This window comes from Eptatretus burgeri, chromosome 17, assembly GCF_056783735.1.
Source record: "Eptatretus burgeri isolate ZD-2024b chromosome 17, Ebu_testis_v1, whole genome shotgun sequence".
In the NCBI taxonomy this organism is placed as follows: domain Eukaryota; kingdom Metazoa; phylum Chordata; class Myxini; order Myxiniformes; family Myxinidae; genus Eptatretus; species Eptatretus burgeri.
The window spans coordinates 48,883,067-48,907,979 of NC_140977.1; the positions used below are offsets into that span (position 1 = coordinate 48,883,067).

The window sequence follows — 24,913 nt, forward strand, 5'->3', positions numbered from 1 at the left end:
CACAAACACCGGGTCCCTGATGTTTATAGAGCACTGTACAACATGTTTGTCATGATGAAGTCTCTCTTTCCACTGACTTTGAAACATGACTGACACCATGTCTGGGCTTGGAGAATCCAGTTTTGTACACAAACGTCGTTTCATCTGCAGCTCAGCTGGTGTCACCCCCGTTGTCGTGAGGGGAGTGATGCGGTGAGCGAAAAGCAAACGTGATAGTCTGTTCTGAAGGCTTCCACCGTGTATCTTATGAAGACCACACTTGATGAAACTCAGGGAGCATTCGGAGAGTCCATTTGAAACTTGATGGTGTGGGCTCACAAACTTATGAATGAAACCGTTCAGGTGGGTGACTTCAGTGAATTCAGCGCATTCAGAGCTTGAGAAACAGGTTCCATTGTCAGAGAGTATCATGCGTGGGAAACCATGAGTGGTAAAGCACTGGCACAGTCTCTCTGTGGTAGCGTGTGAGGTTGCTGTATGTGTTACATCACCATCGATCCATTTAGTGTAAGCATCCCGAACAATAAGAATCATACGGCCTTCGACAGGTCCAGCATAATCAAGATGAATCCTCTGCCATGGTTCAGTGGGTCATTCCCAGGGGTGCTGTGGTGCCTTCGCAGGGGAGTTTCGACTGCTTTGGCATGGATAACAATGTTTCACACACTGATCGATGTCAGAGTCAACATGAGGCCTCCAGACAGCGTTCCAGGCCAGCAATTTGATTCTTGTAATGCCTGGATGACAATGTCTTTTGACTTCTGAAAGCTGATGACGGCTATGTCCCATTTCCAACTGACGCCTTTTTAAAAAGACAACACAGTGGGCGAAGCATGGTAACATTGGTTGGGATATAACTGCTGTAGTGCTGCAGCATGCCAATGTGAGCCTTGAGTTCAGAAATGTTGGTCGGAGTTGGGACGTCTTTGATTGCTCTGATCTTCTCCTCAGGGAGACGTAAGCCTTCGGCATTGATACGATGGACCAAATAGGTCACACACGGAAACATGAACTCGCACTTGTCTCTCCGCATGCCTCGTCAAGAGTCGGAGATAATGCAAAGCACATGTTCGAGGTTGTCAAGATGTTGAAGCTCTGAGTGGCCAGTGACGAAGACATCATCTTGGTAAATGAGGACGTGTGGTTCAGCAAAGAACAGGCTATCCGTACAACGTTCGTAGATTCTGCAGTACAACTTTGGTACCCCGAGGCTATCCTGACAGGTGAGACAGCTTGGAGGTGAGTGTGTGCACCTTGAGGCTATCCTTTCGGAGAAGACAGCTTCGATTTGAGTGTACGTACGTGTCACACAGACTAACATTCATTATTATACTTGTGGGTGAACATAAAGTGCAGTGCTGGATATGTAGTAAAATGGCTTCAAAATTCTTTTTTTTTCCACTCTTTTCAAGGCAATTATTGTCGGCCTGATTATATTTTATACAACCAGGAACACCAGTGGATTATATTTTTATGACCTCGGCTGACAGGTTGTCCTCAAGGAAGACAAACTCTCCTCCAAGCTGTCTCGCCTGGGTTTGAATCTCGGCCCAGCTATAAAATTCCATTCTGGTGTTTCACAGTCTGACTGAATCATCAATGTGTGTGTCGTTATTCCGATGGACGACTGGGTGTCTTGTCTTCCGACATTCGTTGATGCACATTAAAGATCCCAACGATGCCCTTCAGGAAGAGTGGGCGAGCTATCACCGGCACCATTACCAAGTTACAAATTCCTGCCTGAACTTCTGCTGGGAAGGCAATGGCAAACCACCTAGTATAACCCTTGCTCAAGAAGCTGCTTCGGCGACACAGACGCTCATGAACGAGGATGGAAAATCGAATATCAAACCAGATTCGGCACATGAACAAAATTTCCATGTTTTATGACGTCATTCACTGTTTCTGCTGATCCAGGTGAGCTTCAGGTCCCGTGGTCCTATTTTTCTTTCATCTGATGTTTATAGTTTGATGCTATTATGCACACAAGCACTTTTACATATCCTGTGTTGTCATATCCTCAGTGTTGTATTTGGGTTTGTTTGAAATGTAAATCTTTATTTGTTATTTTCTGCTTTGTCGGAGCATCCAGGTTTACATGGCATTGATTCACAAACATATTGAGAAAACACAAATCGGGTCATATCATCAATTTAGCTTCTGATAAAAGGACGATTCACTCTGCTCCACATCACTCGGAGATCATCTCAACACCTGTTCACCTGATTTTGATCCATCCTGTTCACTTGATTGGAAAGAGTCGGTAAGTTTGGGGAATCGTTCGTTCTCATGAAATTAGTTTTCTTATCCGAGATTATCTTGTTTGATATATCGAGTTGTGCTGGTTTGTTGTAATGAGGGATTATGGAGTGACTTTCAAACTTCTGGTGTGACAATTTTATTGCCTTTTTGATTACCAGGTTCGAATAAACTCTTCTATTTCTTTGAGGGAGGGTCTTTGGTTTGCGTTGTCATGGCAATCTGAAAATGATGAACTGTGTTGTGAAACATGCTGGTTTGGTTGAAACCTCGGAATTTGAACTGCATTGTGTGACGACTTCACGCTTCTTCTTTGTGATGCAGCAAAAGGATTCAGGGTCGATGAGGCCACAGATGTGCCACTGATTCAGTGACCCCTGGAGGTTCGGGCAGTAAATTGGATTTTGTTTCTGGGGGATTTGGAATGTCTCGTCGATTTTTCATGAAGAACACTGTGGGATCTTGAACGTCGACTGACTATTTCTTCCAGATGGGATACCCAGTTTGTCTTACATCGGAAGGACGGCACAAACTATAAGCATTGATAAATCACTCAGCCTGTGAAGCACCAGGATGACATTTCACGGCAAAGTCAGGGTTCAAACCTCCGCTCGACAGCTTTGAAGAGAGTGTGCTTACCCTGAGGCTATCCTTCCAGGCAAGACAGCTTCGAGGTGAGTGTGTGTACCCCGAGACTATCCTCACATCCCATCTTTTTTTAGGTTGAAGGCCGCAGGCACGGACTGAATCGTCCTCAACGAGGCCAAGCCTTAAATAAAATAACTGCATGAATAGAAAAGTAAGGAAAGAGAGAATCGTCTTAGAGTTTTTGAGAAAGTAAACAATCTGCTTTTTGAAAAGGAGAAGGTCATAAGTGTTTGGGGAGACATGAGAAGGTAAAGAGTTCCATAGTTTGGCAGTGGAGGGGAAGAAACAAACATCATCACGATCCACCCTTGAATTGCCAATGGACACACAATAATTATGTGATGTCGTGGCTTGTCGAGTATTCCTTGGTCTCGCAAATGGTGGAGGTACACAAACAGCAAGTTTTTGCGAACAGACACCGAAGTAATATCTGGAGAAAAGAGAAAGAGAGCCGATTATGTGGCATAATTTGAGTGGGTCGAGTTTTGAGGTCACATTGGTCGAGTTCACAAGTCGAATAACTTTGGATTCAATTGTGTCCAGTCAGTTCGTGGAGCTGAAACCTCCTCAGATGTGAGAGCAGTACTCCATACAAGGACGAATCAATCTTTTTATAGTTGGAGAAACTGTTCAGAGGAGAATCTTCACCATCTGAACAGGACTCCTAATTTCTCGGAGGCAGACTTTGCTATTTACGCAATATGTGTATTTCAGGAAAATTTCATGTTTGACGAATACCGAGTAGGTTTATTGTATCACATGGTGTAATTGTGGAGCTTTCAAAGGAGATTGGAGAAATGAGAGGAGTTTTAGAGAGAGAGAGAGATGGCAAGAAATTGAGTTTTTGAAACAATAAACTTTACTTGATTACATTTTCCCCACTGGGAGATCTTGTCCAAATCCTAATTTAAAGAGGTTGCTGTGATGAAACAAGATGCAGATCGAGTGAGGGAAGACGGGACAGATGGGAAAGACATGGAGGAATGTAATGTTGAGTTATCAGCATACGAGTGCATTTGGACATTAGTGGAAGACAGAAGGTCATTGATAAAAAGAAGGAAGAGTGTTGGGGACAGAATGGAACCTGAAGTACACCGCTGTTGATGGGGAAGAGGGAGATGAAGTACCATCAACAATTATGGAGATAGAGTGGTCAGAGAGAAAGCTCGATATGAGAGAACAGAGTGAAGGAGGAAAGCTGAAAGAGGGAAGCTTGAATATCAGTCCCCGATGCCAAACTCTGTCAACGGCATTTGAGATACCAAGGCCTGCAACAAGGATTCCCCATCGTCTCTCAAGAGGCCCCGACATTTGTAATGTAAGAAAGGATATCACCTGTAGATATTAAAATCCTGGTGTTGACTTCCTGGTTAGGGTGGCGGCTTGGGATCCGAGGGTCCTGAGTTTAAGCCCCGTTGGGCTGCGGAATTAATACAGGAGGAGGTTGACTCAGCCTGTCATCCTTCCGAGGTCGGCAAAATGAGTACCAGTGCACTGGTAAGGGGGACACTGCATCAGCGGCATAGCCTCGTCCCAACCAATGATGCAACCAGCAGCCACAGGCTGCACTCGATAGACAGAGAGACCTGAAGATATTGCCTTGCGAAATCCATATTAGTGGTCAGATAGAAGATTGTGAGATTCAAGATGCTTAAGAAAATGGGAATTGAGAAGACATTCAAAGACTTTGGAAACAGTAGAAGTAAGATCAATAGGACGGTAGAAAGAAAGGTTTGAACGATCACCTCTCTTTAAAATAGGTTGTATGAAGGCATGTTTCCAGGTAAGAGGAAAAGTTTGGGGTTTTCAGCAAAAACGAAACAACGAGCAAGCACTGGTGCAAGTTCTGAAGCACATGCATTCAAGACACGGGGAGGAATGCCATCTTGCCTGTCGGCCTTGCTTATGTCCAGAGAGAGAAGTATTTTTTTGACTGCATGAAACGAGATTATGGGGAGGGAAATTGGATTGGTGAGGGGAGCATCAGAGGGAGATGGAAGGTTTGAGTCATCCAGTGTGGAGTTAAAGGAGAAAAGAGAACCAAAAAGAGTTGCTTTATCGGTTGGAGAGACAGTGATAGCATGATGGGAACGGAAAAGCAAAGGAAAGGTGGAGTGACAGAAGTTGATGGAGATACTTTTAGCTCAGGACCAGAAAGATCTATTAGTGGAAGAAGATGAGAGGTTGTCACATTTCTTTTGAATAAAGGAATGCTTCAGCTCACGATTAACATGTTTGCAATTATTTCTGGGGGATATGAAAGCTGAATGCGATTCAGAGGAAGAAGACTTTTTCCATGTTTGATATGCGGCATCCCTTGCACGAATGGCCGCAGAGCAGAATTGGTCGGAGAGATAGATTTGAAAGCGAAGGGGATATAAGCCTCCATTCCTGCAACAATAACCTCAGCGATACGTTCAGCAGAGATAGAGGCATCAACCGAGGAGGGGCAGTCGTCTTTCCAGGGAAAGTCAGATAAGAAGTTTTGTAAACCAGTCCAGTCAGCATTATTGAAATGCCAATACTGGCGTTTCGTCGGATGAGAAGTGGTGTAAAGTAAAGGGATGTTCACAGGATTGTGGTCAGAAGAACCAATTGGAGGTGAAATTGTGTAGTTGTAAAGCAATGGATTGGAAGTGATGAACAAATCCAAAGTATTGGTGGTATAGTCAAGAAGATTTGGGATATGGGAAGGGTGGGTGATAATTTGTTCCAAATGATTTGGAAAGGAAAACGTAAGAGCTTCAATCCTCACCCTCCCCCCACCCCCAACATCTGTGTGGGAAGATTTCAGCCACTCTCTGTGGTGTACACTGAAGTCGCTCACATGGAGTAATTCTGCTTGAGGGTGTTCGGATGTCAAGGCTTCATGGCAAGAATTAAGAAAGTCAAAGAAAGCTTTCAAGTTTGTAGAATTGGAGAGCAGTTAGTGAAACAGAGAAAGACAGTGATGGTCGGGAGACAAATCTCTTATCATCCCATGGTTTCTTTCGTGAAGACTAGGCGAGCTATCCCCGGCACCATGGCCAACTTCCAAATTCCAGCCATAACTTGTCAACCGTCAAGCCAGGTTAGCCGGTAATGAAGACTCGGGCAAAGTTTCCCAGTGGCTGACTCCATAAAAACGGTGGGATAATAATGGTTGCTGAAGTCGAAGAAGAATGCAATTATGATGTCATAACAACAGTACCTATGACATCATAAAAATCACAATCATTCATCATATTTCGTATCTGCCAAGTTTCAATTTCTTCCTTTGTGCAGTTTCAGACTTTCCGTTTTTAAAATATGGCTGCCACACCACGTGACTTACGACGTCATTATTATCATTAAAACATTGTGCATGAGAAGTTGCACCAATGTCGAAAATCTCGTCTCAATCCAACAAGCAGTTTCTGAGACGAACACGAAAGTTCTGTGCAGACAAACAAACAGACAGACAGATAGACAAACAAATAGACAAAGAATCGGACCCAAATGCAACATCCTCTCTTTTGGCGAGGGTAATAATCTCTGGATCACCTCCATCACAAAACCCACTCCAATGTGCTGCAGGACCATGAAGTTGCTGATATTGAGTACGATGCTCCTTTCTCTGGCCTTCGTTGGGTCGTCAACCATGATGGAGGAACCAGAACCAGGAGAGGATCATGATGGACCAGATCAGCGAGGACAACCAGACGTGCGTTCTTCTTCAACATTATACAAACGTAAACCTCTAATGAAGTAAGTATCAACGTAACATTCCCGATAATCTCATTTTCCCACATTCGAGATTTCACTTTTTCTTTCACTCATTTTTGTTCAAACAATTTCACAGTAAATGAGAATCAATAACTCCTTGTATATCTTCACATTCCTCTCCTCATTACACGTCATCTTCATTTCCTTTCTTCACCAAACACCCACTCCTCCCCCCTCTCTTTACCCCCACCATCTCTCCACCCCTCCCTCGTCCACCCCTGCCGCCCTCTACGGTAACCATATCTTCACGCCCTCGCCCACCCCTCCCCTGCACCCCGACCATCTCTCCATCCCCCTGCTCTTTAACCCCACCATCACTCCACCCCCCACCCATCTGCCCCCCTCTTCCACCATCTCCGATCACTCCCCCCCCACCCATCCCTCCTCGACCATCACTTACCTCCCAACCCTACCGATCCGCGCGGTAGCTCACCGATTTTCTATAGCTCCCAATGCATGCCGATTTTCTGAGTCAGACATACCGCATTTGGAAATTGTTATTGGAAAAAAAATAGTTGTGTTTTTTCAGTTTTGCGTTCTTTTCTCACATTTCATTCATAAAGATGTACCAGTGAGTTTATGTAAACTCTTGTGTACATGTCTGGGCACATACATGTAGAGCTTGGACAGTGAGTAATTTATGGAAACGTGACTGATGATCATGATGTCTTTGAAAAATAAAGCTTGGTGAGTAGATCAACCATGTTCTTTTTCACTCTAAAAATATGTTGATATATTTCAGCTCACTGTGGTCTCAAAATGCAGGAGATTGCAGCATTTTGCTTCCTTTTTTTTGAAAATTTTCCAGGGGGGGCATCCCCCCGGACCCCCCTAGGGACGTTTCGTATGCCAGACTACTGCTTTTCCTTCAATAAACGTTGACAGGTATGCCATCATTCTCTCCCTCACACCCCTCCCCCACCACCCCCATCATCTTCTTTTCTCCAAATCAATGTCTTGCACCTTCATATTTCTACCCCATCGGTGTTTCTCCACAGGAGGTGATTTTGAAGGCACCCCCTTCTCGTTGCCGGCAGGTTGATGGATGATGGGTCACCAAGAGGTAAGTGCAGTTCCGTCACCAACTTTAATCCTCACAAATGTGAGTGATGAATGTTTTCATAGATTACTCACAATGTGGATTTAATTTCACCAACTTTTCAAAAATATTTCTTGATAATCATTCAAAATTTCCTTGTAATAAATGTGATCTTCTCGGGAAGATAAAATAGGGTGAGGCATTTATATCTGGCATATTTATCATCATTTTGATGGGAAGCAGTGAAGGTGTAGATTATATTTTCCCCCACAGTGTTGTCGGTGATACATGAACGTTTTGAATGATGGAACACTGTGACGTACACACGATAATTAACCTGCATGTATCGAATAATTGAAGGAAAACATCGCTGCAACAACTATCCACACTCTTGTTCAAGATACATCACACGAGGTGATGAACAATATGTCGATTCGTTGTCGGGAATGTAAAAATTCCAATGGGGCTCATTTGTCAGATGTAACTTTTAAGTAACTTTATTATATCTCAATATAATCTTGAATCTATGTGATTACCAACCATGTGCTTCACACAGTATTTGTCATATTCATTCATTATTTACAACACTAATAAATGTGTCAGGGACACAGCCCCCCCACCCCCAAAAGACAGCCGTTGATGGGAGACAGCCGTTAGGCAGGTAGCATTGGATCTCACTCAACATCGAGGTGTGTTATCCTGGGTTTGAGTTTCGATGTTGGATCAGGAGCTTGGTATCTCGCTCAACATTGATGTTTGTTATCCTGGGTTCGAGTCCCGATTCTGTGAAATTAAAACCATCATTCTGACACCGTGAGAACAGGTGATGATTCCTCCCAGAGGAACATCACACTTCATGGAGGATGTCACAGTTCTTGTTACAGTTACAGGAGCTGTATCTTTCCTTTATATTTCGGGTTGTTTTGTGAAAGATACCATGGTAAAAGATGAAGTGAGAAGAGTTTGGGGTGTGGGGTGTGGTGTGTGAGATCCACATTGCATCTAAAATGTTAATATTTAATGATCCAGTGGAAGGGAGGATCTGCTTGGTATAACTTATTGACATGATTAACCAATCTCATGAACAATCCGTGTAATTACATCTTTCCTTCTCACCCCAAGTGGTTCATCAGGTTGAATAAGAGTTCCAAGACAATGACCGGACACATCTTTTATTTCCATTCTCCCAACAAGACCCCTGTTTCGCCATTTCCTTTGCTTGATGTTCCTGTGATGTGTTGATGGTTAACAATGATTATAAACATGAACAGTTTCTCATCAAATATCAACCCTTGATCACATCGACTTCCGGTTCCGGTTTTGAGCGGCAAGAGGTCTCCTTCGGGGCTCCCTGCTGACATTCTCAAAGTTAAGTTCCGGTTGTTATTTGTCCCGTTTTAACTGTTTAATTTTCTCACCTACATGTTAATGTGTGTTCCTAGTTCGGTTTTGTTTCAAAAATCGTGCTATTTTGTGAGTATTTATGTCGACGTTCTTACCTGGTGTTTGAGGCCTAGTCCTAGGCTTGAGGCCTACCGGTTCCACTTGGTGTTCGATCGTTTTTTTTTTTTGTTTGTTTGTTTTTTCTCCCCATTACCTTCAATTTCTATCCTCCCCATTACCTTCAATTTTCATCCTCCCCACTTTCCAAACATCCCCCATTCTCCCAACTAATCTCTTTCTTATCTCAAAAAAAAAAAATAAAAAAAAAAAAAATATATATATATACCCAACAACAACAACAACAACAACAACAACCACGCTCACCTTCTCCCGATTCTGCTACTTCTTCTTCCTCTTAACTTCCTCCTCGTCTTCCTCGATTTCTTTTTTTTTTTTTACATTTCCATGACCTAATCTGTTGAACTCTCTCATACATTAATATTAACAACAAAAACGATCTTATGATGCTTCATCTTCCTCTCTCACACATGTGGTACTCTTTACTGTTTCACAATGCACTACTCTTCTGCTATTTCAACAGACTGCTTTCATTTCGACCTCTCCTTCATTCCTTGCCTAATAATCCAACTATTACAGCGCTTCTTCTCTCCATGCTCTGAATTCGCCTTCATTGCATCCATCAAGAATTGTGTTAAATCGCATCTCTGACCTAAAACTTTTAAAAACCACAGTTTGCCATGGATGCTCGCTTTCCATCAACCATTCTTTTTTTCCAACTTCAGTGCCAACTCACCCCCTCACCCCTCACTCTCACTCTCAAAGCAACCATCCCACTCTTCTCCCTCCAAGCCTCCCTCTCACCTCTTTCAAAAATTCCCCCTCACCTTTCTCCCACCTTTCATCCCCCTCACTCTTCCTTCTCTAAGTTGCCCCCCTCTCATCCACCAACCTGCCTCCCTCCACTGCCCTCTCACCTCCATCTCTTCACTCCACCTCCTCAAATACTCAACTGCCATCTTCCTTGTCTCTTGTCCCCCCTCGCTCCCTGCACCACAGAGCCTTTTCTCCTCCTCATTCGGCGCCCTCCCGTCTCTATCCTCCAATACCCCACACTCCTTCAGCAACCCTCCTTACCTCCCCCTCGTCCCTCGTCCTACCCTCCCCCGCCCCCTCCACCTCCTGCACCCAAAGCCTCCTCCCCTACCTCTTCATTAAAAGTGTGGACCTCAAATATCCGGGGCCTTCGCTCAAACCTTTCAGATCTTTCCATGCAGGTTGCCACTGACAAACCAGACATTATCTGCCTAACAGAAACTTTCCTCTCCCAAGACGTGTCTGACTCCCAAGTATCTCTCCCTGGTTACTCCCTCTTACGGTATGACAGACCTGAGCCTCGTCCTGGTGGAGGTGTTGCTCTCTTCATCAAAGACTCTATTCCTCACTCTCCCTGCACTGCTCTCACTCCCCCACACCCCCAGGAATACCTCTGGCTTCGGCTTCCCCTCCACTCCCACCTCATGTTTATATGTGTACTGTACCGTCCACCGAACAGTGATGACTCCATCTACACCTCACTCTCCGAAAACATGGACCATCTTCTATCTTCTCATCCAAACTCTCTCTTCCTCTTATGTGGTGACTTCAATTGTCATCACGCCAGTTGGCTAGGTGTGGGTACCTCTCTCACCTGCCATGGGACATCAGCAAAAGCTTTCTGTGACTCATTGGGACTGACTCAATCGGTCAACTTCCCGACCCGGATCTCAACCAATGGTACTCCATCTCTTCTGGATCTGATTTTGACAAATTTCCCTGACAATATCTGCTGCTCTTCCTTCGCTCCAATTGGTTCTTCTGACCACGTCCTTGTTAAAGTGGACATCTCTCTGGCTGTTATCAGAGAACCACCTCACCGCCGTCGAGTCTGGCATTTCACTCAAGCCGACTGGCAGGGTCTCCGAGCAGCCATCAAACTTACAGACTGGTCTCCTATCACTACTTTCTCAAACATCAACTCATCCTGGGAATTCTTTCAAAGAAACTTGCTCTCCCTCATGCACAGATTTATCCCCTCTCGTGTTCAGTTGTCTTACCCTTCCTCCCGCCCTTGGTTTACTGAAGCTTGTGGCGAGGCAGTTGTCCTGAAACAACTTGCCTTTGCCTCATGGAAAGCAAACCCAACTGAGGGCAATCTCAGTTCTTTCCACAAAGCTCGGAACAAGTGTGTAGCTACCCTCAGGAGAGCCAGAAAACAACATCTTTCTCATCTCAAGTCTGAACTCTCAAACCTCTCTCCCTCCTCAAAATCCTGGTGGCGTTTAATCAAATCTGTTTCTGGTGTATGTTCCCCCTCCATCCCCTCCCTTACCTCAAATGGCCGCACTGCTGATTCCACACGTTATAAAGCTGAATGTCTAAACTCGGTGTTTGCAGCTAAATCTTGTGTCCCAAACCCATCACTATCTCTACCCACTTTACCCAGTCGCACCCAACTGTCCCTGGACTCTGTATCCTTTTCTCCTGACAAGGTGGAGAGCTTGCTTTCAAACCTCGAGTCAGATTCTGCAACCGGTCCAGACGGCATCAGCCCACGTGTCCTCAAAGCCTGCTCTTCTGCTCTTGCTCACCCTCTCTCTGTTCTATTCACCCTCTCATTTTCCCAAGGTCATCTGCCATCTGCTTGGAAATCTGCTAACATCACTGCCCTGCATAAAAAGGTGCAAAAACAGATCCCTGTAACTATAGACCAATCAGCCTTCTCCCAATCATCAGCAAGGTTATGGAATCCATCATCGCTTCAGACATGAAATCCTTCCTCTTCTCCAATGGCTTGATTTCCAATCATCAATTTGGTTTCAGACCAGGTCACTCTACCCTAGATATGCTGCTACTGCTCTCCCATCAATGGATGGAGGTCCTCAATGCCAGACAGGAAATCCGAGCCGTATTCCTGGACATATCACGTGCTTTTGACACAGTCTGGCACCCTGCCCTACTCACCAAACTCTCTTCCCATGGTATTCAAGGCCATCTCCACTCATGGCTCGCAGACTTCCTCTCCTGTCGCAGTCAACGTGTGGCCCTAAATGGAGTTCTTTCATCCCCTCTTCCTGTGCAGGCTGGAGTTCCTCAACGTAGCGTTCTGGGCCCTGTTCTTTTTCTGGTTTTCATCAATGATCTCTCGGACTCTCTGGAAAATCCTCTATTTCTCTTTGCCGATGACTCCACCCTCTGCCGTACCATCTGTCATCCCTCAGACCGGCAAGCAGCAGCTTCTTCGCTCACTGCAGATCTGGATAAAATCACAAACTGGTCCAACACGTGGAACATGTCTTTCAATCCAGACAAATCTCACATTCTCACTATGTCTCTTCGAAAGGACCGTTTACAAAACCCCCCCATCCACTTTCTCAACAATCCTCTGGAAGAAGTCTTTTCTTTCAAGCTTCTGGGTCTCACTATCTGCCATGACCTTTCCTGGGAAAGTCACATTTCCAACCTTGCCTCAAAAGCCAGTCGCCGACTGGGAATCCTCCGTCGTGCAAAGTCCTTCCTCGGCCCTCTTGAGCTCCTGACCACTTACAAAGCTTTTGTCCGTAGCCTGATGGAGTACTGCTCTGCCCTCTGGGCTGGTGCTCCTGCCTCCCACCTTTCTCGACTTCACGCTGTCGAAACCAGGGCTTTTAAGATCATTGGCATCTCCCGCAATGAAGCTGAGTCTTTGGGCCTCTCACTCAATCACCGCAGGTTGGTCGGTGGTCTTTCTGTCTTCTACCGACTCCTCTCCAGCCTTGCCCCCCTGCTCTCTCTGTGATTTGTCCCAACCACATTTCCACAGGGCGCTCAAGGTCCGCCAACAACCCCTTCTGGTAAAACTACCAAAATCACGAATCACTGCTCATCTTCACTCTTTCATTCCTCTTTTTCCCGCCTTTGGAATAAACTTCCTCACTCTATTCTTTCCCATTCTTCCCTCCAGGCTTTCAAAACAGCTGTTCACCACCACCTCTTATCTTCCCCCATCCAAATCCTCGATCTTTTCTACCCCCGATAATCCACCCAAGCCCACTTCCTTCAATTCTCCTGCTTTCCTTCCTGAAAGTCCCTTTAATGTCCATCTTCCCCTCGCCATGTTCCCCGTCCCATCCCCATCCCTCTCCCTTCCACAGTTCACCTGTGTCTGTTCCCCAATGTTTTGTCCCTTCCACTCCCGCCCCTCTTGTCTCATGCCTCCTTGCTGTGAGTTGTGTGTTAGCTCTCATACGAACCTCGACCAAGGTATACAAAAAAAAAAAAAAAAAAAAAAAAAATGAATGTAAAATCTCTATTTCATGTTTGTCCATCCATCATGTCCCTCGAGCTTACAATAAACGCTTCAGCTCGTCACCTTGGTGTTTTCATGACACGTTTGGGTACCACGCCGTCCCCTCGAGTACAATTACCTTTGAGTCGGCCATTTTGGAAGCACAATGCTTCAGTGTGGCCAATCCGCGTCAGCAGACATCGTCCACGTGACACCACGTACTTGACCCTCCAAAACACAAGATGGTCCATGGGAGAAATCCTCGGTGATTATTATCTTGTTTTAGGAGGGGAGGTTAATCGCGGGTTCACATTTTGTTTTACTTTCCCTTTTCTTCATTTTATTCTTCATTCCTTTTCTTTCCCATGGGAATTCTTCCATCAGATCATACTCTCATGAACAGATTTATCCCATCACGACTGCAGTTCCCATATACATCCTCTCGCCACTGGAATCGTGAATCCTGTGGTGTGGGAGTTGTGACATCGAGTCAGGACGTACAGCAACGTGTTCGGTTCACCTGTATTTCATCACGTGGTGCTGCCTTGGGTTTTGCAGAATCACGCGATGTCGCTGACTCACATCACACAACAGGAGCATGTCTTTTTCTGGGTCGTAGTGAACGAGCACATTTGAAGACTGCAGTATGTCTTTTGAATTCTGAAAGGCTGATGACTCTGCAATGTCACATTTCCAGCTGACGCCTTTTTGAACAGACAATAGTGGGCGAAGTGTGGTAACGATGTTTGGGATATTGTTTTGGGTCCGGGCGTCAGCGGCGAGCTCAACCGCAAGGTGGAGCAGTAGAGTCGGCTCCACCGAACACCTGAAATCTCGATCGTGTTTCTTGGAGAACTCTGAGAGGCACGGGTCCCTTACAGGACCGTGGTCACCCATATTTCGACGGCGTGAGGTCGGGTCCACTTGACTAACTCCAATTTACCTAAGTACTCACGCCGTCCAACTACCGGGGAAACCACACCCTCGGCGGACTCTGTCCGATCTGAGTCGCGGTAACGGCTTGGATACGGCGTAACCGAGTGGAGTTACCAGAGCCGCCGGACCAAATGCACAATTTACCGCTTCCCAATTTCCCAACATGCACCGTGCTAAGCCGATGAAAGAAACACAGAAACGAGCTGATACATTTAACAAGAGGGGTATTTATTTTACAATGGGGGGAAGGGAACACACAAAGAGCAGAGTTATCACGACTAAAGGAAGGCAAATAATGTACAAGGAACACACGCACTTTCCAGTTTCTACTTATAAATGGGGCCCAAGGACACACACACGCGCACACGCGCACACGCGCACAAGCGCACGCGCGCACGCGCGCACACACACACACACACACACACACACACACACACACACACACACACACACACACACACACACACACACACACACACACACACGCGTGCACACACACCCCAAAAGAAGATGGACCTCGAGGTCCTTGTTCGAGGTTTCCAGCTCGAGGGAAGATGAGCTGGAAACCAGAGCTATCTTGGACCTGTCCACCTCGTGTGGTCTTCGACGTCCTGGACCGGTGGGACTCGATCCCGCAACCACGAGGCCACTCCAAGTACCCGGGATGGAGGATGAAGGGCGGACGCCAACCAGCGCGACCACGGATGAGGCAGCGAGCGCCAGCAGGCAAGGCCAGGCGATCTGGCAGAGCAAAACCAACAACTCTCAAGGACGGATGGATGGGGTAGAAGGCAGAAAAAGACGTAATGGGAAAATAAGCCAGGCCCCAAAAAGCTCTCTACCGGCAGTCATGCCAATATAATCCACCTCCTCTGTTGGGAGGGCCACGGCTCTCTGTGGCCTCCGTTCATTGGGAGGAGGGCGTGTCGCGTCCCCGCCCTCCTGAAAAGGACCGCCCCTCAAACAGGAAGTTGAGTTACAGTATCCCGCACTGGCTTCCCATTGGCCGAACGCCTCGGCTTTGCGTGCGCGTCGCTCATTGGGCAAACATGGACTCATGCCCTTATTTGGCGTGGAATTCACACCGCCTGGCACATCGGACTCCACCCACCACGAGCGTGATGGCGTCAGGATGGAGCGAAGGTGTTGTTATTGTTGTGAGTGATGTAAAATGTAAAAGAAAACCCTGACTATCAAAATAAATCTGCAGCGCTCGAACATTTAATTCCCATGAGACACAGGGGATGGATTCTAACTAGAAACACATACATACCGACATAACTGATCTATAGGGACTCTGGCTGTTGTGTGCTGTGAGCTTCCAAATTCGGAACAAAGTAACTGCTGTAGTACTGCAGCATGACAATGTCGGCCTTGGGTTCAGAAATGTTGGTCGGAGCTGGGGCGTCTTTGGTTGCTCTGATCTTCTCTTCAGTGGGACGTAAGCCTTCGGCATTGATACGATGGACCAAATAGGTCACACACGGAACCACGAACTCGCACTTGTCTCTCTGCAGGTGTAGTCAAGAGTCGGAGATAATGCAAAGCACACGTTCGAGGTTATCAAGATGATGAAGCTCTGAGTATCCAGTGACTAAGACATCATTTTGGTGTGTGTACGTGTCACACACACGAACATTAATTATTGTCGTTGTGGTGAACATAGAGTGCAGTGCTGGACAAGTGGTAAAATGGCTCCAAAATTCCTTTTTTTCACTCTTTTCAAGGTAATTATTGGAGGCCTGATATTATTTTATACAAACAGGAACACCAGTAGATTATATTTTATACCACCAGGAACACCAGTAGATTATATTTTATTCCACCAAGAACACCAGTAGATTATATTTTAACGACCTCGGCTGACAGGTTGTCCTCAAGGTACACAAACTCTCCTCCAAGCTGTCTCGCCTGGGTTTGAATCTCGGCCCAGCTATAAAATGCCATTCTGGTGTTTCACAGACTGACTGAATCATCAATGTGTGTGTCGTTATTCCGATGGACGACTGGGCATCTTGTCTTCCGACATTCGTTGATGCACATTAAAGATCCCAACGATGCCCTTCAGGAAGAGTGAGCGAGCTATCACCGGCACCATGACCAAGTTACAAACTCCTGCCCGAACTTCTGCTGGGAAGGCAATGGCAAACCACCAAGTATAACCCTTGCTCAAGAAGCTCCTTCGGCGACACAGACGCTCATGAACGAGGATGGAAAATCAAATATCAAACCAGATTCGGCACATGAACAAAATTTCCATGTGTTATGACGTCATTCACTGTTGCTGCTGATCCAGGTGAGCTTCAGGTCCCGTGGTCCTATTTTTCTTTCATCTGATGTTTAAAGTTTGATGCTATTATGCACACAAGCACTTTATACATGTCTTGTATTGTCATATCCTCAGTGATGTATTTGGGTTTGTTTGAAATGTAAATCTTATTTGTTATTTTCTGCTGTGTTGAAGCATCCAGGTTAACCTGGCATTGATTCACTAACATATTGAGAAAACACAAATCGGGTCATATCATCAATTTAGCTTCTCATAAAAGGACGATTCACTCTGCTCCACAACACTCGGAGATCATCTCAACACCTGTTCACCTGATTTTGATCCATCCTGTTCACTTGATTGGAAAGAGTCGGTAAGTTTGGGGAATCGTTCGTTCTCATGAAATTAGTTTTCTTATCCGAGATTATCTTGTTTGATATATCGAGTTCTGCTGGTTCGTTGTAATGAGGGATTATGGAGTGACTTTCAAACTTCTGGTGTGACAATTTTATTGCCTTTTTGATTGCCAGGTTCGAATAAACTCTTCTATTTCTTTGAGGGAGGATCTTCGATTTGCGTTGTCATGGCAATCTGAAAACGATGAACTGTGTTGTGAAACATGCTGGTTTGGTTGAAACCTGGGAATTTGAACTGCATTGTGTGACGACTTCACGCTTCTTCTTTGTGATGCAGGACAAGGATTCAGGGTCGATGCGGCCACAGATGTGCCACTGATTCAGTGCCCCTTGGAGGTTCGGGCAGTAATTTGGATTTTGTTTCTGGGGGATTTAGAATGTCTCGTCGATTTTTCATGAAGAACACTGTGGGGTCTTGAACGTCGACTGACTATTTCTTCCAGATGGGATACTCAGTTTGTCTTACATCGGAAGGACGGCACCAACTATAATCATTGATAAATCACTCAGCCTGTGAAGCACCCGGATGACATTTCACAGCTAAGTCAGGGTTCAAACCTCCGCTCGACAGCTTCGAAGAGAGTGTCCTTACCCTGAGGCTATCCTTCCAGGCAAGACAGCTTCGAGGTGAGTGTGTGTACCCCAGACTATCTTAACATCCCTTCTTTTTTATGTTGAAGGCCGCAGGCACGGACTGAATCGTCCTCAACGAGGCCAAGCCTTAAGTAAAATAACTGCATGAATAGAAAATTAAGGAAAGAGAGAATCGTCTGAGAGTTTTTGAGAAAGTAAACAATCTGCTTTTTGAAAAGGAGAAGGTCATAAGTGTTTGGGGAGACATGAGAAAGTAAAGAGTTCCAGAGTTTGGCAGTGGAGGGGAAGAAACAAACATCATCATGATCCACCCTTGAATTGCCAATGGCCACACAATTTGCATGTGATGTCGTGGCTTATCGAGTATTCCTTGGTATCGCAAATGGTGGAGGTACACAAACAGCAAGTTTTTGCGAACAGACACCGAAGTAATTTCTGCAGAAACAGAAAGAGGGCCGATTAAGCGGAATAATTTGAGCGGGACGAGTTTTGAGGTCACATTGGTCGAGTTCACAAGTCGAATAACTTTGGATTCAAATCTGTCCAGTCAGTTCGTGGAGCTGAAACCTCCCCAGATATGAGAGCAGTACTCCATACAAGGATGAATCAATCCTTTTTATAGTTGGAGCAACAGTTGAGAGGAGAAGAATCTTCACCATCTGAACAGGACTCCTAATTTCTCTGAGGCAGACTTAGCTATTTGCGCAATATGTGGATTTCAGGAAAATTTCATGTTAGATTAATACCGAGTAGGTTTATTGTATCACATGGTGTAATTGTGGAGCTTTCAAAGGAGATTGGAGAGTTGAGAGGAGTTTTAGAGAGAGAGAGAGAGAGAGAGAGACAGAGAGAGACAGAGAGAGACAGAGAGAGAGAGAGAGAGACAGAGAGAGACAGAGAGAGACAGAGAGAGACAGAGAGAGACAGAGAGAGACAGAGAGAGACAGAGAGAGACAGAGAGAGACAGAGAGCACGAAATTGAGTTTTTGAAACATTAAACTTTACTCGATTACATTTTCCCCACTGGGAGATCTTGTCCAAATCCGAATTTAAAGAGGTGGCTGTGATGAAACAAGATGCAGATCGAGTGAGTAAAGATGGGGCAGATGGGAAAACATGGAGGAATGTAATGTTCAGTCATCAGCATACGAGTGCATTTGGTTATTTGTGGAAGAAAGAAGGTCATTGATAAAAAAGAAGGAAGAGTGTTGGGATAGAATGGTACCCTGAGGTACACCGCTGTTGATGGAGAAGGTGGAGTTGAAGTACCATCAACAATTACGGAGATAGAGTTGTCGGAGAGAAAGCTCGATATGAGAGAGCAGAGTGAACGAGGAAAGCTGAAAGAGGGAAGCTTGGAAATCAGACCCCGATGCCAAACTCTGTCAACGGCATTTGAGATATCAAGGCCCACAACAAAGGATTCCCCATCGTCTCTCAAAGAGGCCCCGACATTCGTAATGTAAGAAAGGATATCACCTGTACATATTAAAAGCCTGGTGTTGGCTTCGTGGTTCGGGTGGCAGCTTGGGATCCGAGGGTCCTGAGTTTAAGCCCCGTTGGGCTGCGGAATTAATACAGGAGGAGGTTGACTCAGCCTGTCATCCTTCCGAGGTCGGCAAAATGAGTAGCAGTGCACTGGTAAGGGGGACACTGCATCAGCGGCATGGCCTCGTCCCAACCAATGATGCAACCAGCAGCCACAGGCAGCACTCGACAGAGAGAGAGACCTGTAGATATTGCCTTGCGAAATCCGTATTAGTGGTCAGATAGAAGACTGTGAGACTCAACATGCTTGAGAAAATGGGAATTGAGAAAACCTTCAAAGACTTTGGAAACAGCAGAAGTAAGATCAATAGGATGGTCGTAAGAAGGGTTTGAACGATCACCTCTCTTTAAAATAGGTTGTACCAAGGCATGTTTCCAGGAGAAGAGGAAAGGTTTGGGGTTTTCAACAAAAACGAAACAACGAGCAAGCAATGGTGCAAGTTCTGAAGCACATCCATTCAAGACACGGAGAGGAATGCCATCTTGCCCGTCGGCCTTGCTTATGTCCAGAGAGAGAAGTATTTTTTGACTGCATGAAAAGAGATTATGGGGAGGGACATTGGATTGGTGAGGGGAGCATCAGAGGGAGATGGAAGGTTCGAGTCATCCAGTGTGGAGTTCGAGGAGAAAAGAGAACCAAAAAGAGTTGCTTTATCGGTCGGAGAGACAGCGATAGCATCATGGGAACGGAAAAGCAAAGGAAAGGAAGAGCGACAGATGTTGTTGGAGATACTTTTAGCTCAGGACCAGAAAGATCTATTCGTGGAAGAAGATGAGAGGTTGTCACATTTCTTTTGAATAAAGGAATGCTTCAGCTCACGATTAACATGTGTGCAATGATTTATGGGGGATATGAAAGCTGAATGCGAGTCAGAGGAAGAAGACTTTTTCCATGTTCCAGATGCGGCATCCCTTGCACGACGCCTGACAAGACAAGCAGAGCAGAATTGGTCGGAGAGATAGATTTGAAAGCGAAGGGGATATATCCCTCCATTCCTGCAACAATAACCTCAGCGACACGTTTCGCAGAGATAGAGGCATCACCCGAGGAGGGGCAGTCGTCTTTCCAGGGAAAGTCAGAAAAGAAGTTTCATAAACCAGTCTAGTCAGCATTATTGAAATGCCAATACTAGCGTTTCGTCAGAGCAGTCGGATGAGAAGTGGTGGAAAGTAAAGGGATGTTCACAGGATTGTGGTCAGAAGAACCAATTGGAGGTGAAATTGTGTAGTTGTAATGCCACGGATTGGAAGTGATGAACACATCCAAAGTATTGGTGGTATAGTCAAGAAGATTTGGGATATGGGAAGGGTGGGTGACAATTTGTTCCAAATGATTTGGAAAGGAAAACGAAAGAGCTTCAACACTCCCCCTCCCCCGACCCCCTCCCCCGACCCCATCCCCCAACATCTGTGTGGGAAGATTTTAGTCACTCTCTGTGGTGTACACTGAAGTCTCCCACATCGAGAAATTCTGCTTGAGGGTGTTCGGATGTCAAGGCCTCATGGAAACAAATAAGAAAGTCAGAGAAAGCTTTCAGATTTGTAGAATTTGGAGAGCAGTAAGTGAAACCGAGAAAGACAGTGATGGTCGGGAGACAAATCTTCTATCATCCCATGGTTTCTTTCGTGAAGAATAGGTGAGCTATCCCCGGCTTCCGACACCATGGCCAACTTCCAAATTCCAGGCATAACTTGTCAACCGTCAAACCTGGTCAGCCGGTTATGAAGACTCGGGCAAAGCTTCCCAGTGGCTGAGCCCATAAAAACGGTGGGATAATTATGGTCGCTGAAATAGAAGAAGAATGCAATTATGACGTCATAACAACAGTACCTATGACATCATAAAAATCACACTCATTCATCGTATTTGGTATCTGCCAAGTTTCAATTTCTTCCTTTGTGCAGTTTCAGACTTTCCGTTTTTAAAATATGGCTGCCACACCACGTGACTTACGACGTCATTATTATCATTAAAACATTGAGCATGAGAAGTTGCACCAATGTCGAAAATTTCGTCTCAATCCAACAAGCGATTGCTGAGAAAAACACGAAAGTTCTGTGCAGACAAACAAACAGACAGATAGACAAACAAACGGACAAACAAACATACAGACAGACAACCAAACGGACCCAAATGCAACATCCTCTCCTTTGGCGAGGGTTATAATCTCTGGATCACCTCCATCACAAAACCCACTCCAATGTGCTGCAGGACCATGAAGTTGCTGATATTGAGTACGATGCTCCTTTCTCTGGCCTTCGTTGGGTCGTCAACCATGGTGGAGGAACCAGAACCAGGAGAGGATCATGATGGACCAGATCAGCGAGGACCACCAGACATGCGTTCTTCTTCAACATTATACAAACGTAAACCTCTTAGGAAGTAAGTATAAACGTAACATTCCTGATAATCTCATTTTCCCACATTTGAGATTTCCCTTTTACTTTCAGTAATTTTTGTGCAAACGATTTCACAGTAAATGAGAATCAATAACTCCATGTCTATCTTCACATTCCTCTCCTCATTACACGTCATCTTCATTTCCTTTCTTCACCAAACGCCCACCCCTCCCCTCACCCCTGCTCTTTACCCCCACCATCACTCCACCCCCCCTCCACCCATCCCGCCTCCACCATCAATTACCTACCAACCCTCCCGATTCACACGGAAGCCTACCGATTTTCTATAGTTCCCAATGCATACCGATTTTATTAGTCAGACAAACTGCATTTGGAAATTTTTATTGGAAAAAAAATAGTTGTGTTTTTTCAGTTTTGCGTTCGTTTCTCACATTCCATTCATGAAGATGTACCAGTGAGTTTATGTAAACTCTTGTGTACATGTATGGGCACATACATGTAGAGCTTGGACAGTGAGTAATTTATGGAAACGTGACTGATGATCATGATGTCTTAGTAAAATAAAGATCGGTGAGTAGATCAAACATGTTAAGTTTTCTCTTTTTCACTCCAAAAATATTTCAGCTAACTGTGGTCTCAAAATGCAGAAGATTGCACCATTTTGCTTCGTTTTTTTGAAAATTTTCCGGGTGGGCATGCCCCTTGACCCCCCTAGGGACGCGTCGGACGACACCCGACAGCTTTTCCCAGCAGGTATGCCATCATTCTCTCCCTCACACCCCTCCCCCCACCCCCATTAACTTCTTTTCTCCAAATCAATGTCTTGCACCTTCATATTTCCACCCCATCGGTGTTTCTCCACAGGAGGTGGTTTTGGTCGCCCCCCAACCCCCATCCGAAAAAAGGCAACATGATGGATGATGGATCACCAAGAGGTAAGTGCAGTTCCGGTTTAATCTTCACAAATGTCGAGTGATGAATGTTTTCATAGATTACTCACAATGTGCATTTAATTCCACCAACTTTTCAAAAATATTTCTTGATAATCATTCCAAATTTCCTTGTAATAAATGTGATCTTCTCGGGAAGATAAAACAGGGTGTGGAATTTATATCTGACATATTTATCATCATTTTGGTGGGAAGCAGTGAGGGTGTAGATTATATTTTCCTCCAGAGTGTTGCAAGTGATACATGAACGTTTTGAATGATGGAACACGATGTCGTTCACACAATAATTAACCCGCATGTATCGAATAATTGAAGGAAAACATCACTACAACAACCATCCACACTCTTGTTCAAGATACATCACACGAGGTGATGAACAACATGTCGATTCGTTGTCGGAAATGTAACAATTCCAATGAGGCTCGTTTGTCAGATGTAACTTTAAGTGACTTTATTATATCTCAATATAATCTCGAATCTATGTGATTACCAACCATGTGCTTCACACAGTATTTGTCATATTCATTAATTGTTTACAACACTAATAAATGTCAGGGACACAGCCCCCCCCCAAAGACAGCCATTGATGGGAGACAGCCGTCAGGCAGGGAGCTTCGGATCTCACTCAACATCGAGGTGTGTTATCCTGGGTTTGAGTTCCGATGTTGGATAAGGAGCTCGGTATCTCGCTCAACATTGATGTTTGTTATCCTGGGTTCGAGTCCCGATTCTGTGAAATTAAAACCATCATTCTGACACCGTGAGAACAGGTGATGATTCCTCCCAGAGGAACATCACACTTCAGGGAGGATATCACGGTTACTGTGACAGTTACAGGAGATGTATCTTTCCTTTATATTTCGGGTTGTTTTGTTGAAGATACCTGGTCAAAGATGAAGTGATAAGAGTTTGGGGTGTGTGTGTGGTGTGTGAGATCCACATTGTGTCTAAAATGTTAATATTTGTTGATCCAGTCGAAGGGAGGATCTGCTTGGTATAACTTATTGACATGATTAACCAATCTCATGAACAATCAGTGTAATTACCTCTTTCCTTCTCACCCCAAGTGTTTCATCAGGTTGAATTAGAGTTCCAAGACCATGACCGGACACACCTCCTCACATATTCTCATCCCATTCTTCCAACAAGACACCTGTTTCACCATTTCCTTTGCTTGATGTTCCTGCGATGTGTTGATGGTGAACAATGATTATAAACATGAACAGTTTCTCATCAAATATCAACCCTTTATCACATCAATGAATGTAAAATCTCTATTTCATGTTTGTCCATCCATCATGTACCTGGAGCTTCGAATAAACGCTTCAGCTCGTCACCTTTGTGTTTTCATTACATGGTCTGGTACCACGCCGTCCCCTCGAGTGTAATTACCTTTGATTCGGCCATTTTCGAAGCACATTGCTTCAGTGTGGCCAATCCGCGTCAGCAGACATCGTCCACGTGACACCACGTACTTGAACCTCCAAAACACAAGATGGTCCATGGGAGAAATCCTCGGTGATTATTATCTTGTTTTCGGAGGGGAGGTTAATCGCAGGTTCACATTTTGTTTTACTTTCCATTTTCTTCATTTTATTCTTCATTACCTTTTCTTTCCCATGGGAATTCTTCCATAAGATCATACTCTCATGAACAGATTTATCCCATCACGACTACAGTTCCCATACACATCCTCTCACCACTGGAATCGTGAATCCTGTGGTATGGGAGTTGTGACATCGAGTCGGGACGTTCAGCGTCATGTTGGGTTCACCTGTGTTCACATCACGTGGTGCCCCATCCCGTGACGAGGTGCTCCATCCCGTGACGTGGTGCTCCATCCTGTGACGAAGTGCTGCCTTGGGTTTTTCAGAATCATGCAACGTCGCATTGCCTCGCATCACGTGCTGCAGGATCACAACACACGTGCAATGTATCAGGCAGGGAAAGCAGTTTGAGTGCTCCTTCAATCATTTATTGTGTTCCACACACAGAAACCTCAGAGCCATCCGTGAGTCGAGCTTCATTGTGCTACAGCTTCGTTCCCGCCTCCTGATGACCGCACTTCCGGTTGATCTGATACATGAATACATGACATCTTCCACCTCACATTTCGTGTTAAAATGCATTAAAGATGAACACAAGAGTCATGAAGACACGAGTATATAATACAAAGATCATGAATGTATGAGTATTGGCTACAAATCAATGCGGATAGGCCCCTTTGGAACTCTAGATGATCATTGGGGTAAAAGCCAACAGAAGGCCCCGCTGGTGATGCTGCAACAGCGTTATTAGGATCTGTCTCAGGGAGTGGTGCAGTACCATCTGCATCAACAACGTCACTCGTCACAGGTTCAGGATGTGGCGAGACATCATTTGTGAAGATGACAGGATCACAAGACCAATACCAGACATGATCAAGGTGCCTCCGGAAAACTC

At 45.2% G+C, this 24,913-nt stretch overlaps 2 long non-coding RNA genes across 3 annotated transcripts; both read left to right on the plus strand.

Moving 5' to 3' along the window:
* Positions 1-2,110: 2,110 nt before the first annotated feature.
* On the plus strand, positions 2,111-8,827 carry LOC147010037 (uncharacterized). The gene is made up of 5 exons (XR_015052714.1): positions 2,111-2,263; positions 6,463-6,633; positions 7,394-7,536; positions 7,650-7,714; positions 8,813-8,827. It is a non-coding gene; the product is annotated as an uncharacterized LOC147010037 (long non-coding RNA).
* A 7,956-nt stretch (positions 8,828-16,783) lies between these two features.
* On the plus strand, positions 16,784-23,807 carry LOC147010038 (uncharacterized). Of its 2 annotated transcripts, XR_015052679.1 has the most exons (7): positions 16,784-16,975; positions 17,296-17,354; positions 17,462-17,645; positions 21,373-21,543; positions 22,237-22,274; positions 22,386-22,456; positions 23,539-23,807. It is a non-coding gene; the product is annotated as an uncharacterized LOC147010038 (long non-coding RNA). The 2 variants fall into 2 exon arrangements; XR_015052680.1 differs by lacking the exons at positions 17,296-17,354; positions 17,462-17,645 and having other exon boundaries at positions 16,859-16,975.
* Positions 23,808-24,913: the final 1,106 nt, after the last annotated feature.